A 14,226-nucleotide genomic window follows, 5' to 3' on the forward strand; every position below is an offset into this window, starting at 1 on the left:
TATGAAGTGGGGGAATGCATCCATTAGGAGGAGAGTCTCCAATTTAGTTAGTATTGATGAATTAGATGTAGTTTGGCGGGAGAGGTTCTCTCCTCTCTCTTTTAGTATTTAGAATTAGGATTTCTTTTGCTTTCAGGATTATTTCTTTTTATCAGGTTCAACATTCCTTTTTATTTATCTTATCAATTTAGTTTATGAATTCTTCTATGTTACAGATTATTCTTTGAATTAATGTTATTTGAGGTATTTCAGTTTATTATTGCTCTCTTTTATTTATTTTACTATTGCTTCCAATCTGAAGACATTTTTATTCCAGTAGATTTACTTTTTCCCTTTTGGTCTTGGTTAAGAAATCAGTAACTCAGGAGTTATCAAACCCAACGTGATCGATAATTGTTATCTTTGCTAATTGAATTGAACTTCAATAATCCAAATCTTTTTCTAGGAATTAACTAGGATTTGAAGATCAAGCTAATTAGTCACTTGACCTTCCCTTGCTCTAGTAAAGGTTAACTAAGTGGAATTAAGATTCAATTTTCATCATCATTGATAAGGATAACTAGGATAGGACTTCTAATTTCTCATACCTTGCCAAAAGTGTGTTTTACAGTTATTTATTTATTTTATAATCTTTTACTTATTTTAATTGCAATTTAAATTACTTGTTCCTCATCTTCAAAACCCCGATTTACAATCTTCATAACCAATGATAAGAACATACTTCCCTGCAGTTCCTTGAGAAGACGACCCGAGGTTTAAATACTTCGGTTATCAATTTTAAGGGGTTTGTTACTTGTGACAACGAAAACGTTTGTAAGAAAGGTTGATTGCTTGGCTTAGTAACTATATTTGCAACGAGTGTTTACTATAACCTCTAAACCATCAATCTTCAGTTCTTTTTCAAAATGGCGCCGTTGCCGGGGAATTGCAATCGTGTGCCTTATTATTGGTTATTGTAAATATTTTTCTTTTACTTGTTTATTTGTCTTTATTTTCTCCTTTTACTTCCATTAGCTACTATGATATCTCACCCCCCTCGCTTTGAGTTTGGTTCTAATATTGTTGAAAGGAGTGAAAGTTATAATAGGAACATGCATCAAGGTCAGAGCAATGAAAGATGGATGGAGCCAAGAGGATCTGATCAACCCTTTAGGCAACAACACCCTCGAAGATATCATGGACAAAGACCATTCTACAATGCATACCAAGCCAATAGACATGGTGGACAACCTTGTAGTTACCAACAAGCCCCACCTTGTGCTTATAGACCATCCTCTCAACGTAACTTCAAACAACCACACTCACAAGCTCCTTTTCACCATTCACCACCTTATGATCCTCATTTACCCCAATTCCAATCCAATTACTCCCAAACACCACCACTTTCCCGTGTACCACGTCCAAATTCATCACCCCGAGAATTAGAGGTTCGCCTCAAGGAAACAGTAGATCAACTTCAAACAACCCTTCATCAACTGGAGCAAGCTATAAGTCAATTATCTTCTAGACGTTCGAACATTCAAGGACCTTCCACAGCCCCATGTGGACAATCTAAAGAAGAGCGTAGCATGAAGGAGATACTAGAAACTCCAGTTGAAAGAACAAGGCATGACTTCGTACTGGAACAAGTAGAGGAAGCTATCATTGTAAACAAAGAAGAGTTGGTTGAATACTTAGGAGACGCTGAACTTCCATGGGAATCCAGAGTTATGGAGAATTCTGTCAAAAATGTTACAATTGATGCTAAGGAGGATAGTGCACAACTCCCAAAGCAAGTCTTTTATGAAGAACTAGACGGAATAATCCAAGAAGCAAGTTTCTTTGATGATGATAATCTCAAGTCAAGTTCTCCCAGTAATGAACTTGCATCAGCAAGTGAATTCTCTGAGATCGAAGAGTCTTTCCCAAGTGAATACGAAGATGATGCGGAGGTAGATTTCTCTCAACCCCCCATTTATGACTTAAGTGACGAGGAAGACATAGAAGGCTTTGATCAGGACATGGATGCAATTGATGAAGTCTACAAGGAAGTGAAGAAATTCACCGAAGAGCACAAGGGAGTAGAACTTACAGAACCACTGGAAACACCTATCCCAAGGCCATTACCAACCAATACAAGCTTTAAGTGGGTACAATCCTTAACCTTTAGCTTTATTTTCCCACTTGAATATGGTTTGCTTGAAATAGATGGCCAGCTTAGAGCTCTCTGCGGCTTTAAGAGTAAGAGGGAAATGGCTCGCACTCAGAGCTGGTGCACAAGGATCAATAAGGTTCCACGCTTCAATTCGAAGCGCACGGATTGGCATCATGATCAATCGAATGGATCTCGGAAAACGTTTGGTCATCTTGGTGAAAATCTACTTTCTAAACCGCCCGGATGAAAAAATATAGATCAGGACGAAGGCAGATTTAAAAGCAAAGTTTGGGATTCTGGAATCTATTCTGACATTCGTCACCCCGGGAGCCTGACAACCTGCTTGAAGATACTCAGAAGCTTTACATGCCGAGTTTGGGACCCCGGAGGCTGTTGGTATTCCAAACATTGGTGGAGATTTCTGGACGAATTTAAGCGCAAGCCGCCATAACAGGAAGCTCATCCAATGTCCAACTTAAGGACTTTAACTAAAAGTGCTAGGTGGGAGACAATCCACCATGGTATGGTCGTTTCTTTTTTAGTTTTATTTCGTGTTATTTATTTTTGTTTTCCTTTTCAATTGAACCTGAATATTATTCATTCGCATTGCATACTGTATAATTGCATACCTGCATAAAAAAAAGCGAGTAGGCGTGCGATGTGACTGCATCAGTCATGCGATCGCGTCAGTTGCGAAAAACAACCCCCCATGCGTCCGCGTCATTCACGCGGCCGCGTGACCTGGAAATCGGCGTAAGAATGCAACGCCCAGAAAGTTGGGCTGGAATCATGCGGCTGTTATGTGTTTCGCACAAAACGATCCACGCGGTCGCGTCCATGACGCGATCGCGTCACTTGCACAACACCAATCCCACGCGACAGCGTGAATGACGCGATTGCGTCGCGTGGATTGCACAACACCCCAAACGAGACAGAGAGTTGCGCTGAATCGACGCTGGAATTGCGCGTTTAGAACAATTTCCAGCGACGCGATCGCATGCCTCATGCGACCGCGTCATTCATCCTTTTACCCATTCCATGCGATCGCATCACTCACGCAATCGCGTCAACCCCCATTCCACCCCAGCCACGCGACCACGTGCCCCACGCGATTGCGTGGATTCAAATTCGATAACCCCCCAGCCACGCGAAACCCTACCCTTTCGCCCCCCTCCCAACCCTCTTCTCCTTCCTCTCTTCTCTGCAACCACCACCACCCACTTCCAGCCACCACCACCGACCACCGCCCCACCGTCGACCACCCAGACCCCACCGCCGCCACGCCACCCCCTTCTTCCTTCCCTCTCTTTCTTCTCTTTCTCTCTCTCTTCTTCCCTTAAACACCGCTGCCACCACCGCGGACAACCACCGCCCACCGCGCCGTCACCGCCGTAAACCCCCTCTCTTCCAACCCCCCTCTTCACCATTACCCCCTACCCTACCCCCATTACCCCACCCGAACCTCCTGCCTCCGAACAGACAACACCACCGTGCCACCCTCAACCACCGCGTCAGCCGCCACCACCACCATTCCCCAGCCATCTCTCTACCCCACTTTCATTCATCCGCCTACCAGGTTTCGCCAAACACCACCCTTCTTTCAATTCCCAGTTATTTACATATTTTTCTGTTTATGTTCATAATTAGCCTAGTTAGATATGCATGTTGTAGTGGATTCTAGGTGGTTAGGTAGCCTAGGATGTGGTTAGTGGATTTAGGCCTGATTAATTGCGCTGTTCATGCTTCTTGTTTTATAATTCTTGCAATTCTACTGTTGCTGTGATGTTAGTATTGTTCATATGCTGTTCTTACTCTTCATGCTGCTATTGCAAATGTTCTTTCTTGTTCACACTAATTATATCTAATTGCAGTTTGTTTTAATTCATATGAATTGTCCTACTTATAGTTTATTTCCTGGGAACATCTAATTTTAGCCGGAATGCTGCCCAATTTTCTGTAAACTGTTTTGTTTCCATTCATGTCTTGGTTTTGGCACTTTGAACTCTGCTTTACTCTGCTTTTACCAAACCAATTCATGAATACCAGGGCAAGCTTTCTTATTCTTTGTGATTTCCTGGTTCATAATCTGCATTTTTGATGTCTAGCTTCCAATTTTTGATTCATCATCAACCTGATTCCCTTGTTTGGATATGAGTTAACTGTAGCTTCTAATTGAGAATGCTTGTTACTTAGAAATGATCATCATGCCACTTACTCTAACCCACTTTTTACTAATTCACTAATTTTAACCTCCTAAACTCTTTTTTCATTCCTAACCAACCTAACCTTTCAAAACATCTCTTCTGGTTTTTCACTATTCTCTTTAACCATCTAACCAAGGCATGATGATAATTTTTCCTAATTAACATGATTTCGAATACATTTTGGATTGTTAATTTTTCTTCTCGGACTTTTAACTCCTATTCAATCCTTAATGCACATTTACTTGACTCATTTTTATTACTCCACTGCTCCTTTGCCACTATATGCTTATTTTGTGATTTTCCTACTTGTTTTCCTATTTTTATTATATCCTGGTTTTCCGTTTTTCAGGATGTCTGACACCCAAAGAAAAGAAAAAGGAAAGGCAACAACTGGCAAATGAAAAAGAGGAGAATCCTCCATGTCCATCCTGGACATCATGCATGATGACTCCTGGTGGGAGAAACACTTTACTCCGCAGGAGAAGGCTGACCAGCTACTCCCTGCTACTGATCCCATTAAGTTTGCAAACCGATACTGCGAGATGAAGTATCCGGTGTTTGCAACCTCCAGGAACCTGTACCTGGAGAGGACTCTGAAAATCCCAAAAGAACTCCAGTAATACACCTCTGATCAGATCAAATAAAGAGGCTAGTTCTTCCTGGAGAGAAACCTGACTGAGGTCAATGCATCTTGGGTAAGGGAATTTTACTGCAATTACTTCAAAGCTTCCCTAGATGCAGTAAACCTAAGAGGGAAACAGATACTGGTCACTGAAGAGGCCATAGAGGATGTTTTGAAGCTCCTGCCTAAATCCGATCAGCCGGATGGTTATCAAAAGGCTGAGGAGGACATGCGCTTCATGAAGTTTGACTGGGATGCCGTCAAGGCAAGGATAGCCCTTGACCCGACTGTTCCATGGGTCATGGGTCAGAACACCACCATGCCTAAGGGAATCAAACGGGCATACTTGAACGATGAGGCTCGGCTATGGCATCAGATCCTAAGCAACTTTATTATGCCGAGTACTCACGAGACAGAGCTACCTACCGCTATGATCACCCTCCTATGGTGTGTGATGGAGGGTAAGGACCTGTACCTGCCACGCTTCATTCGGTACTACATGGCCAGGGTCCACGTCCGAGACACTCTCCCCTTTCCATATCTGATTACACAGCTTGGCCGTCGAGCTGACGTGCCTTGGGAGGATGCTGATGAGAAGCCACCTGCTGCAAAATGCAAGAAAATTATCCCTCACAGCAGGAACTTTCTGGCTTTGGGCTACAGACCTCCATTCCTCACTCCTACTGATGAGACAGCCACACCATCTGCCGGCCCCCTTCCTCTACAGCTACCCTAGCTACCCCTGCTACCACCACTGCACCACCACCTGCCTCAGAGCCAGTTTATCACTTAGTGCACCCCCTGTTTCCGCAGCTAGACCAGATGGAGCACCGCAACCGACGGTGATACGAGAGATTTGAGTGTCGCAGCAAGCGACGCTATGAGCACCTGAAGCTGATGATCCGTTCTGGCAGCGACATCCCCTCCGACCCTGACACCCCATCAGAGCCATCTGAGGAGGAGGCGGATGATCACGAGGCGGAGACCCATCCAAAGAGAGAGGTTGCACAGGCAGGCACGGAGCAGGTTGCGACCCAGCAGGAGGCCCCGCATCAGATTCAGGCTGCAGACCCAGAGGTTCCTATTTAGTCAGCACCTCCTCTGCAGCAGGCAGATCCTCAGACGACCACCACAGAGACTCCAGCTACCCATCCTTCCAGTGATGACACCCCTTTACACCCTGCTTGAGTGAGCATCAGGGACGATGCTTCATATTAAGTTTGGGAAGGTTGCCATCTCTGGCGTATATTTTTTGGTGAACCACTACAAACTCTTTTTACTTTATTATTTTTCTGTATTTTTCTCTTTATTTTTATTTTTATTTTTTCAGTACTTATACATTGCTATTTTCATGTATTTTTACTACATTTCTGCATGTTGCACTTTAGTTCATATTTTAGCCATTTAGTTTAATTGCAATTCTAACTTATTAGTTATAGAAAATGTGGATTAATTAGTATAGTTTACCCTTTTTAGCATAAAATAACCTAGTTTAAATTAAAAATATAAAAAGGAAGTAAACTAGAGACTTTAACAGAATAAAAACAACCCACACCTTGTATATATAGTGTTACATGTTAGTTAGTTAACAACATTTCATCAAGGAGAAACACTAGAACTTTAAAGCCACCTTAAGATTTACATTGAGAATAATGGGAACTCTTAATTTTTACTTGCTTGACATATATAACTGATATATGATTTTTGAGTTAGAGAACACACAGCCTGTGAGTTTTGAGCTTAATTGTATGGTTACATTTAAACTATAATATTTTATTCCTGTGGGTTCTGCCCTTCTTATTTATTCTGGTGTTCTTTACTTTGTTTTGATCTATATGTCCGATTATAGAATATAGATACATACCAAGAAAGTGATTGAGGCCATTGTTTGATTCTAGCTCACTATTCCCAAATTAGCCTACCTTTTACATCACCCTTGTTAGCCCCCTTGAGCCTTTAAATCCCCTCTTGTTTTATTACCACATTACTAGCCTTAAGTAGATAAACAAAATAAAAATCCTAAGTTGAATCCTTGGTTAGCTTAAGATAGAAATTGTGTATTGTGTAAGTGTGGGAACCTTATGGGAACATGGATGATAGAAAAAAAAAGGGGGTAGAAAGTTAAAAAGAACAAAAATTTTTATTTTTAAAAGTTTTGGGAAGCATGCTCATGTGAAATCAAAATAATTTAATTACCATGTGCATTCAAAAAAAAATATTATTTTTCAGTATTTGAATAAAGGGGATACAAAAGAATTCTCCAAATGCAAAAAGTGATGCACATGGGATAAACATAAATAAAAATTAAAATATGAGCATGTAACATAAAAAGTGGGAAAAATATGGGAAAATAGGTAAAGAAGCTTTGCTTTACAAAATATGTATGTTAGGTGATATCTTAGACTAATCAAGGATTCACTTAATTAGCTCACTTAGCCTTATACATATACCCTTACCTTTACCTTGGCCCCATTACAACCTTAATTAAAGACCTCATGATTTTTGTATGCCTATATTCTATAATTGTTGATTGGTTAGATGAAGAACAAAGTTATTGGTGCACGAATTGTGAATCACACTTTTCACAACGCGTACCACTAACCAGCAAGTGCACTGGGTCGTCCAAGTAATACCTTACGTGAGTAAGGGTCGAATCCCACGGAGATTGTTGGTTTGAAGCAATCTATGGTTATCTTGTAAATCTTAGTCAGGAATTCAATTATTTTTATCAGTTGAATTGTGAATAACCAAGAGAGCATAAATTAAAGGTTACTTGTTGTGCAGTAATGGAGAATATGTTGGAGTTTTGGAGATGCTTTGTCTTCTGAATCTCTGCTTTCCTCTGTCTTCTGATTCACGCACGCACGTCCTCCTACAGCAAGCTGTGTGTTGGTGGATCACCATTGTCAATGGCTACCTTCCATCCTTCCAGTGAAAACTACGCTCACGCGCTCTGTCACAGCACGGCTAATCACCGGTTGGTTCTCAATCCGGTTGGAATATGATTTACTATCCTTTTGCATCTGTCACTAACGCCCAGCCTTCAGGAGTTTGAAGTTCGTCACAGTCATTCAATCCTTGAATCCTACTCGGAATACCACAGACAAGGTTTAAACTTTCCGGATTCTCATGAATGCTGCCATCAGTTCTAGCTTATACCACGGAGATTCTGATTAAGGAATCTAAGAGATACTCATTCAATCGTATATAGAACGGAGGTGGTTGTCAGGCACACGTTCATGATTTGAGGAAGGTGATGAGTGTCACAGCTCATCACCTCCATCACAGTTAGGCGCGAATGAACATCTTAGATAGGAACAAGCGTGTTTGAATGGAAAACAGAAATACTTGCATTAATTCATCGAGACACAGCAGAGCTCCTCACCCCCAACAATGGGGTTTAGAGACTCATGCCGTCAGAGAATACAAAGTTTAGATCTGAAAATGTCATGCGATACAAAATAAGTCTCTAAAAGTTGTTTAAATACTAAACTAGTAGCCTAGGTTTACAAAAATTGGATAAACTATGATGGATGATGCAGAGATCCACTTCTGGGGCCCACTTGGTGTGTGCTGGGGCTGAGACTTAAGAAATTCACGTGCAGAGGCCATTTGTGGAGTTGAACGCCAGTTTTTATGCCAGTTTGGGCGTTCAACTCCAGCTTTTGATCCTTTTCTGGCGCTGGACGCCAGAATTGGGCAGAGGACTGGCGTTGAACGCCAGTTTAAGTCGTCTATTCTTGTGCAAAGTATGTACTATTATATATTTCTGGAAAGCCCTGGATGTCTACTTTCCAACGCAATTGGAAGCACGCCATTTCGAGTTCTGTAGCTCCAGAAAATCCACTTTGAGTGCAGGGAGGTCAGAATCCAACAGCATCAGCAGTCCTTTTTCAGCCTGAATCAGTTTTTTGCTCAGCTCCTTCAATTTCAGCCAGAAAAATACCTGAAATTACAGAAAAACACACAACTCATAGTAAAGTCCAGAAATATGAATTTTTCCTAAAAACTAATAGAAATAGACTAAAAACTAACTAAAACATACTCAAAACTATATGAAATTATCCCCAAAAAGCGTATAAAATATCCGCTCATTAGTTATAGACAGTAAGGATAAAAAAAAAGAAGAATAGAGTGATTAACCCAAAACACTGAGTGACTAGAGAGTAAACACAAAATCTAGTGAGGGTTCAATAGCTCATCAACATATATCTCTGCTTAAATTATTAATTGTCTTGCAAAATTGTAAAATGTTTTTCTCTCCCATCTCAATTATAAAGGTACTTTATCACTATCTAAGGTTTGGCTATATATATAAGATTCCTTGACAATGTGAATTAATTCAACTACATGTAAGCTTTATACACAAGGGAATAACAAATTAGAATTGCATGATTCATTTAGGTAGTTGCATTTAGAATAGATTGCATTGCATGAGATTCCACCACTTTAACCTTACCTTACTCTTTGTCTTGGATTTAGCATGAGGACATGCTATTGTTTAAGTGTGGAGAGGTTGATAAATCTATATTTTATGATATATATTGTGCTCAATTTGAGTGATTTATTCAATTCTTCACTCACTTATTCATGTTAATTGCATGGTTTTACTTTTCCTTCCTTATTATGTGATGTATGTGAAAACATCCTTCCTATGCTTTAAAAATAATTATTTTAATTACCCTTTACTTCCATTCGATGCCGTGATTCGTGTGTTGAGTAGTTTCAGATCTTCTAAGGCAGGAATGACTTAAAGGATAGAAAGGGAGCATACAAAAATGGAAGGAAAGCACAAAATGGAGTTTTTGAAGAAACTGGTAGTGACGCGATCACATGGACGACGCGGCCGCATGCCAACACGAAATAGCGGTGACGCGACCGTGTGATTGACGCGATTGCGTGCCATAAGCGAAACGCATATGACGCGGACGCATGACTGAAGCGACCGCGTGACCCACGCGGACGCGTGACAGAGGTCACGCACCAGAAAGTACAGAAAACGCTCCCAGCAATTTCTGAAGCCTTTTTTGGCCCAAATCCAAGTCCAGAAGGCACAGATCAGAGGTTATGAAGTGGGGGAATGCATCCATTAGGAGGAGAGTCTCCAATTTAGTTAGTATTGATGAATTAGATGTAGTACTACAAGAAAAAAGGTCTATGGCCACGCTTTTTTTTTTGCTACGCTTTAAAAGCGTAGCCAAAAATGGTCTATGGCCACGCTTTTATGAGGGTGGCGATAAAATAAAGATTTGGCCACTTTTTTTTTGCTACGCTTTAAAAGCGTGGCGAAAAGTGTCAATGGCCACGCTTTTATGATAGTGGCAATTGATGCAAGATTTGGCCACGCTTTTATTTGCCACGCTTAAAAAGCGTAGCCGTAGAGAGAAACCGGCACGCTTTTAAGGCGTAGCAACAGAGTTTTGTTATTGCGGCGTTCGAAAAGCGTAGCCATTTCTTAGAAGCCTTTTGGCACGCTTTAAAAGCGTAGCCAAAAGGTTCCCTCGGAAAAAAAAAAAAGATAGGGATAAATTCAAAAAACCCCTTCTTCGTTTAAAGACTCAGTTCACTTAGAGAAAAAGGTTCATTGTGCTCTGCCCTAACCCGTTCTTGTTCGTGCTCTGCCCTAACTCCTCCATCAAAAGCCCCAACACGACGAGACACTCACTGCCCTAACTCCTCCTCCTTCATTGTGCCTCGCCCTCACTCACCGTGGATGCTCCCCTTTGCCGCTGTTCCATTACTTCGCTGCAAAACCCTAACCCCCTAACCCCTCCCGCGCCGCTCCCTTCCTGCTTCTTGCTTCTTTGTAAGTCCTCTTCCTTTATTTCTTTTCCTATTTCACCTTACCCCCTCTCACTCCCTCCCACCTTTCTGTTCATTTATTTTTTACTTTTAATTATCTTTTACTTTTAATTACCTAATTCGTTGAAATCAGGATGTATTGAAGGCAATCTCGTTGAAGCAGAACTGGGATTTGAACGATTTGCGGGTTCTTAATTCGGAATCTGTTGGGAACAGGTTCAGGTTCGGAACGTTTCAGAACTTCGAGTTCAGAATTGGGTTTGGGAAAAAGAGCAATTTTTCTGTGAAATTCCCTTAGCCACAGGCGCCGCAGACGCAGAACGCGGTCACCGCCGAGGCGCCGCACAAGGCACAGAAGCAGAAGCACTTCGTCGCCCTCTCCTCCTCCTCCTAAATCACGCAGTCCCAGTGTTGTTGCGAACCATCAGAAGCTCAAAAAAGACGAAGAAGAAAAGAGAAGGTAACTGATTTTTGTTATTTATCCCTTCATTTATTTATCTATTTTGTAGTTTGTCTTCGTGATTTTTTTCCTGAATTGGTTGATAATTTAGTGTGTAATATTGGTGAGAAAATGTGAAACGAAGAGAATTCTATTGGTTGAGACTAGCAATTTCTGATTCGTGCTTGCTAGTTTTAACCTTAATTTATGAAGAATGCACCGCACTGGAAATTGGGTATGTTGAAAACGCGTGATAATTTTTGCAGTTATTCGATGTATTTTAGCAGTTATTCGATGCTTGCTAGGTTCTTGGGGATCCCAAATATAATTTCGAGAGGGTGAGCCTTTGTATTTCTACAGTTAACATGAATATGAAGATATAAATCTGATAGCAGTTTGGAGATTATGTATGTGTGCGGATTAGGATAAGCATATTTTTGTCTGACAAATCTATTATCATCAAAAGCTTATTGACTGTGAGAGATTTTTTTAAAATGGTTTTAGAAAGTTAAATGTAGCATGCTTGCAATCTAGGTAGATCTTTTGGAATGAATTTCCTTCTTCTTTGAGGGTAAGTGATGCCAATTTGAAAATGCAACAGGTTAATTTCCTTTCAGAATTCTGATTTTGCTGTACTCTATGTGCAATTTGGTCTTCAATTTATGAGTAGAGGAAATTGGTTATGTGGCTATGAAAATTAAATATATATATATCTCACATTAATTAATGTTTACAAGGTTAGTAGCTATAGGTTCTAATGATTTCACTGTCACTTTCTTTGCTTCACATAGTTGTTGGATTAGATCACATGACATGACATGTTGGTAAATGGTAATTTATGTGTGTTTATTTTAAAAATGAGTTTGCCAATATTAAACAAGTAATCTGAATTCAAGTTTCAACACAGAATTTAACACGCAATGTAACTTGTTTTGTTGTTTTGTTCTAAGGCCTTAATCAAAGAATATTTGAATTGTGCAGTGGATCTGAAAGGTTTGGGTCAAATTCATTCTTTCAAGTCCTTTTTTTCTTATTTAATTCAATTTAGCGATTGGTTGGGTTAACCTGAAAGCCCACTTAATTGAATTTACGTCCACTTGATGATATATGATTGTATAGAATGAATCACAAAGTAACATTTAAAAAAAAATTAGAACTAATAGAAGCTGAAAGTAGACTTGCTTGAACAAAGCAATCATGGAAATGAAGGCAAAGAAGGGAAGCTCCCATGCGAGCTTCTTTGCTCACAGCAGAGTTCATTGTTGACTTAATTGTTGAAAGTGTATTCGGACATTTTGTGGCATAAAAATTAGATGACAATTGAGCTGGCTCTAATCCTATAAGACACATGAATATTAAGAAATCAACTTTGCTAATTGGAAGTGTCGTGCTGGCAATGAGGGAAAGGTTGGAGAACTACACTTTGTCGGTTATTAGATATGATTTTGCAATTTCTTGGATTATGATATTATTACAGGGACAATAGTAAGGGCTTTATACTTTATATGAAATTGCATCCCATAATTCATTGGGCTGTAATTTATTTTTTAGTTTAAATCAGTCTGAGTAGTTTAGGATGAATTTTTGTTGAATATGATGCTAGAGCATAGATTATAAAAGCTGATATATCTAACTTAAGAGTGTATAACGTGGTTGCTAGATGTTGAAACTAAAATCCAGTTTCCTCTAATTAATACTTTGTTGATCTTAGCATGGAATTTGCCTCTTGTAATTGACAGGGAATGAAACTGCTTCCAACTAGTCGGAAGAGTTCCCTTGGTCGAATTCTAGTTAAGACCTGCAAAAAGAATAAGCCAAATATTAATTAGATACTAATTGTTCGTGTAAATATCAAAAGAGATACAATTATCATAAGTCATTACCAGTTTTCAATTCTCATGTTCATCAGGTCATAGCTACCGGACTGACTACTTTTAGTGAACCAGAGTCTGATCCGGTCTGGCATTATTTCAATATACAGGTTTGGAAATTTTTTTCGTACCCATTATTTGAAATAGTAATTTATTTTCATATTTTACTGCTAGAGTTGTTGTAACTTTGCATATATATTGTGTAGCTCTATAGCTCCCCTATCCAATGTCCCTTTTACTTTTAATATTCTCTCTTCAATTGCAGATCTTATCTTGTTGGTGGTTACATTAACCAAGATTACTTTTTTCTTATGATTTAGCTTTATGTTGGGGATGCATCTAAGAACTGGAAGTTGGTTCAGTCGAAAGGGAATAGTCGATTCTCTCTGAGAGCCATCAGAAAATCTGATCTTGCTGGACTATACTTCAACCGAGAAATGGAAGGGTATTGTAGATTTCGATGATCATCTTGACGATATAAGCAAGTAAGTGCTTTTGCCAGGCAGCACTTTATATTTTGGTATTATAATTGATTACACACAATCTATAATGATGAGAGCAGAATGCAATTAAACCAAAATTATTTATCAACATTCAAATTGGTTTCTTTTGTTCTGCAGGAAAGACTGGGCCAGCTGTAGCAGCATGATGGCAAAGTAGAACTAAAGAAGCATGATTTCTTGCACTATTCTTATCTGTAAATGTTCTTCATTATTGATTACTAATGAGCTTGTACTGATGTTTGTGCCTCGGCCATTGAAATTTTATGTTAATATGTACTTTATAAACGTGCTTTTAATTTCTTAGTCAATGCCCCAATGGTCCTTATGTTGATTTCTGGCAAAATCATGGTGCTGTTGTACTTCCATTGTATAGTTGCATTATTAGTTATTGATATCATTGCCTTAATGTGTACAGATATTTCCTTCTCCTTTTTCTAAATTATATTCAAGTTTAAGTGCTAATTTTATTGGGGAAATTCGTTAGTTACATTGATCATTGTTAATTGAGCTCCAAGTTTTCTATGCTAAACAGGATTTTTTTTTTCAAATTTGACAAGGCTATTGGCATGCTTTAAAAGCGTGGCCATATATCTCTATTGGCACGTTTTAAAAGCGTAGCCATATCTGGCACATATGGCTACGCTTTTAAAG

General features: G+C 39.6%; 1 long non-coding RNA gene across 1 annotated transcript; it reads left to right on the forward strand.

The window, feature by feature from the left end:
• Positions 1-13,410: 13,410 nt before the first annotated feature.
• LOC112765337 (uncharacterized) lies at positions 13,411-13,989 on the forward strand. The gene is made up of 2 exons (XR_003183642.2): positions 13,411-13,557; positions 13,693-13,989. It is a non-coding gene; the product is annotated as an uncharacterized lncRNA (long non-coding RNA).
• Positions 13,990-14,226: the final 237 nt, after the last annotated feature.

This window comes from Arachis hypogaea, chromosome 17 (assembly GCF_003086295.3).
Source record: "Arachis hypogaea cultivar Tifrunner chromosome 17, arahy.Tifrunner.gnm2.J5K5, whole genome shotgun sequence".
NCBI classification, from domain to species: domain Eukaryota; kingdom Viridiplantae; phylum Streptophyta; class Magnoliopsida; order Fabales; family Fabaceae; genus Arachis; species Arachis hypogaea.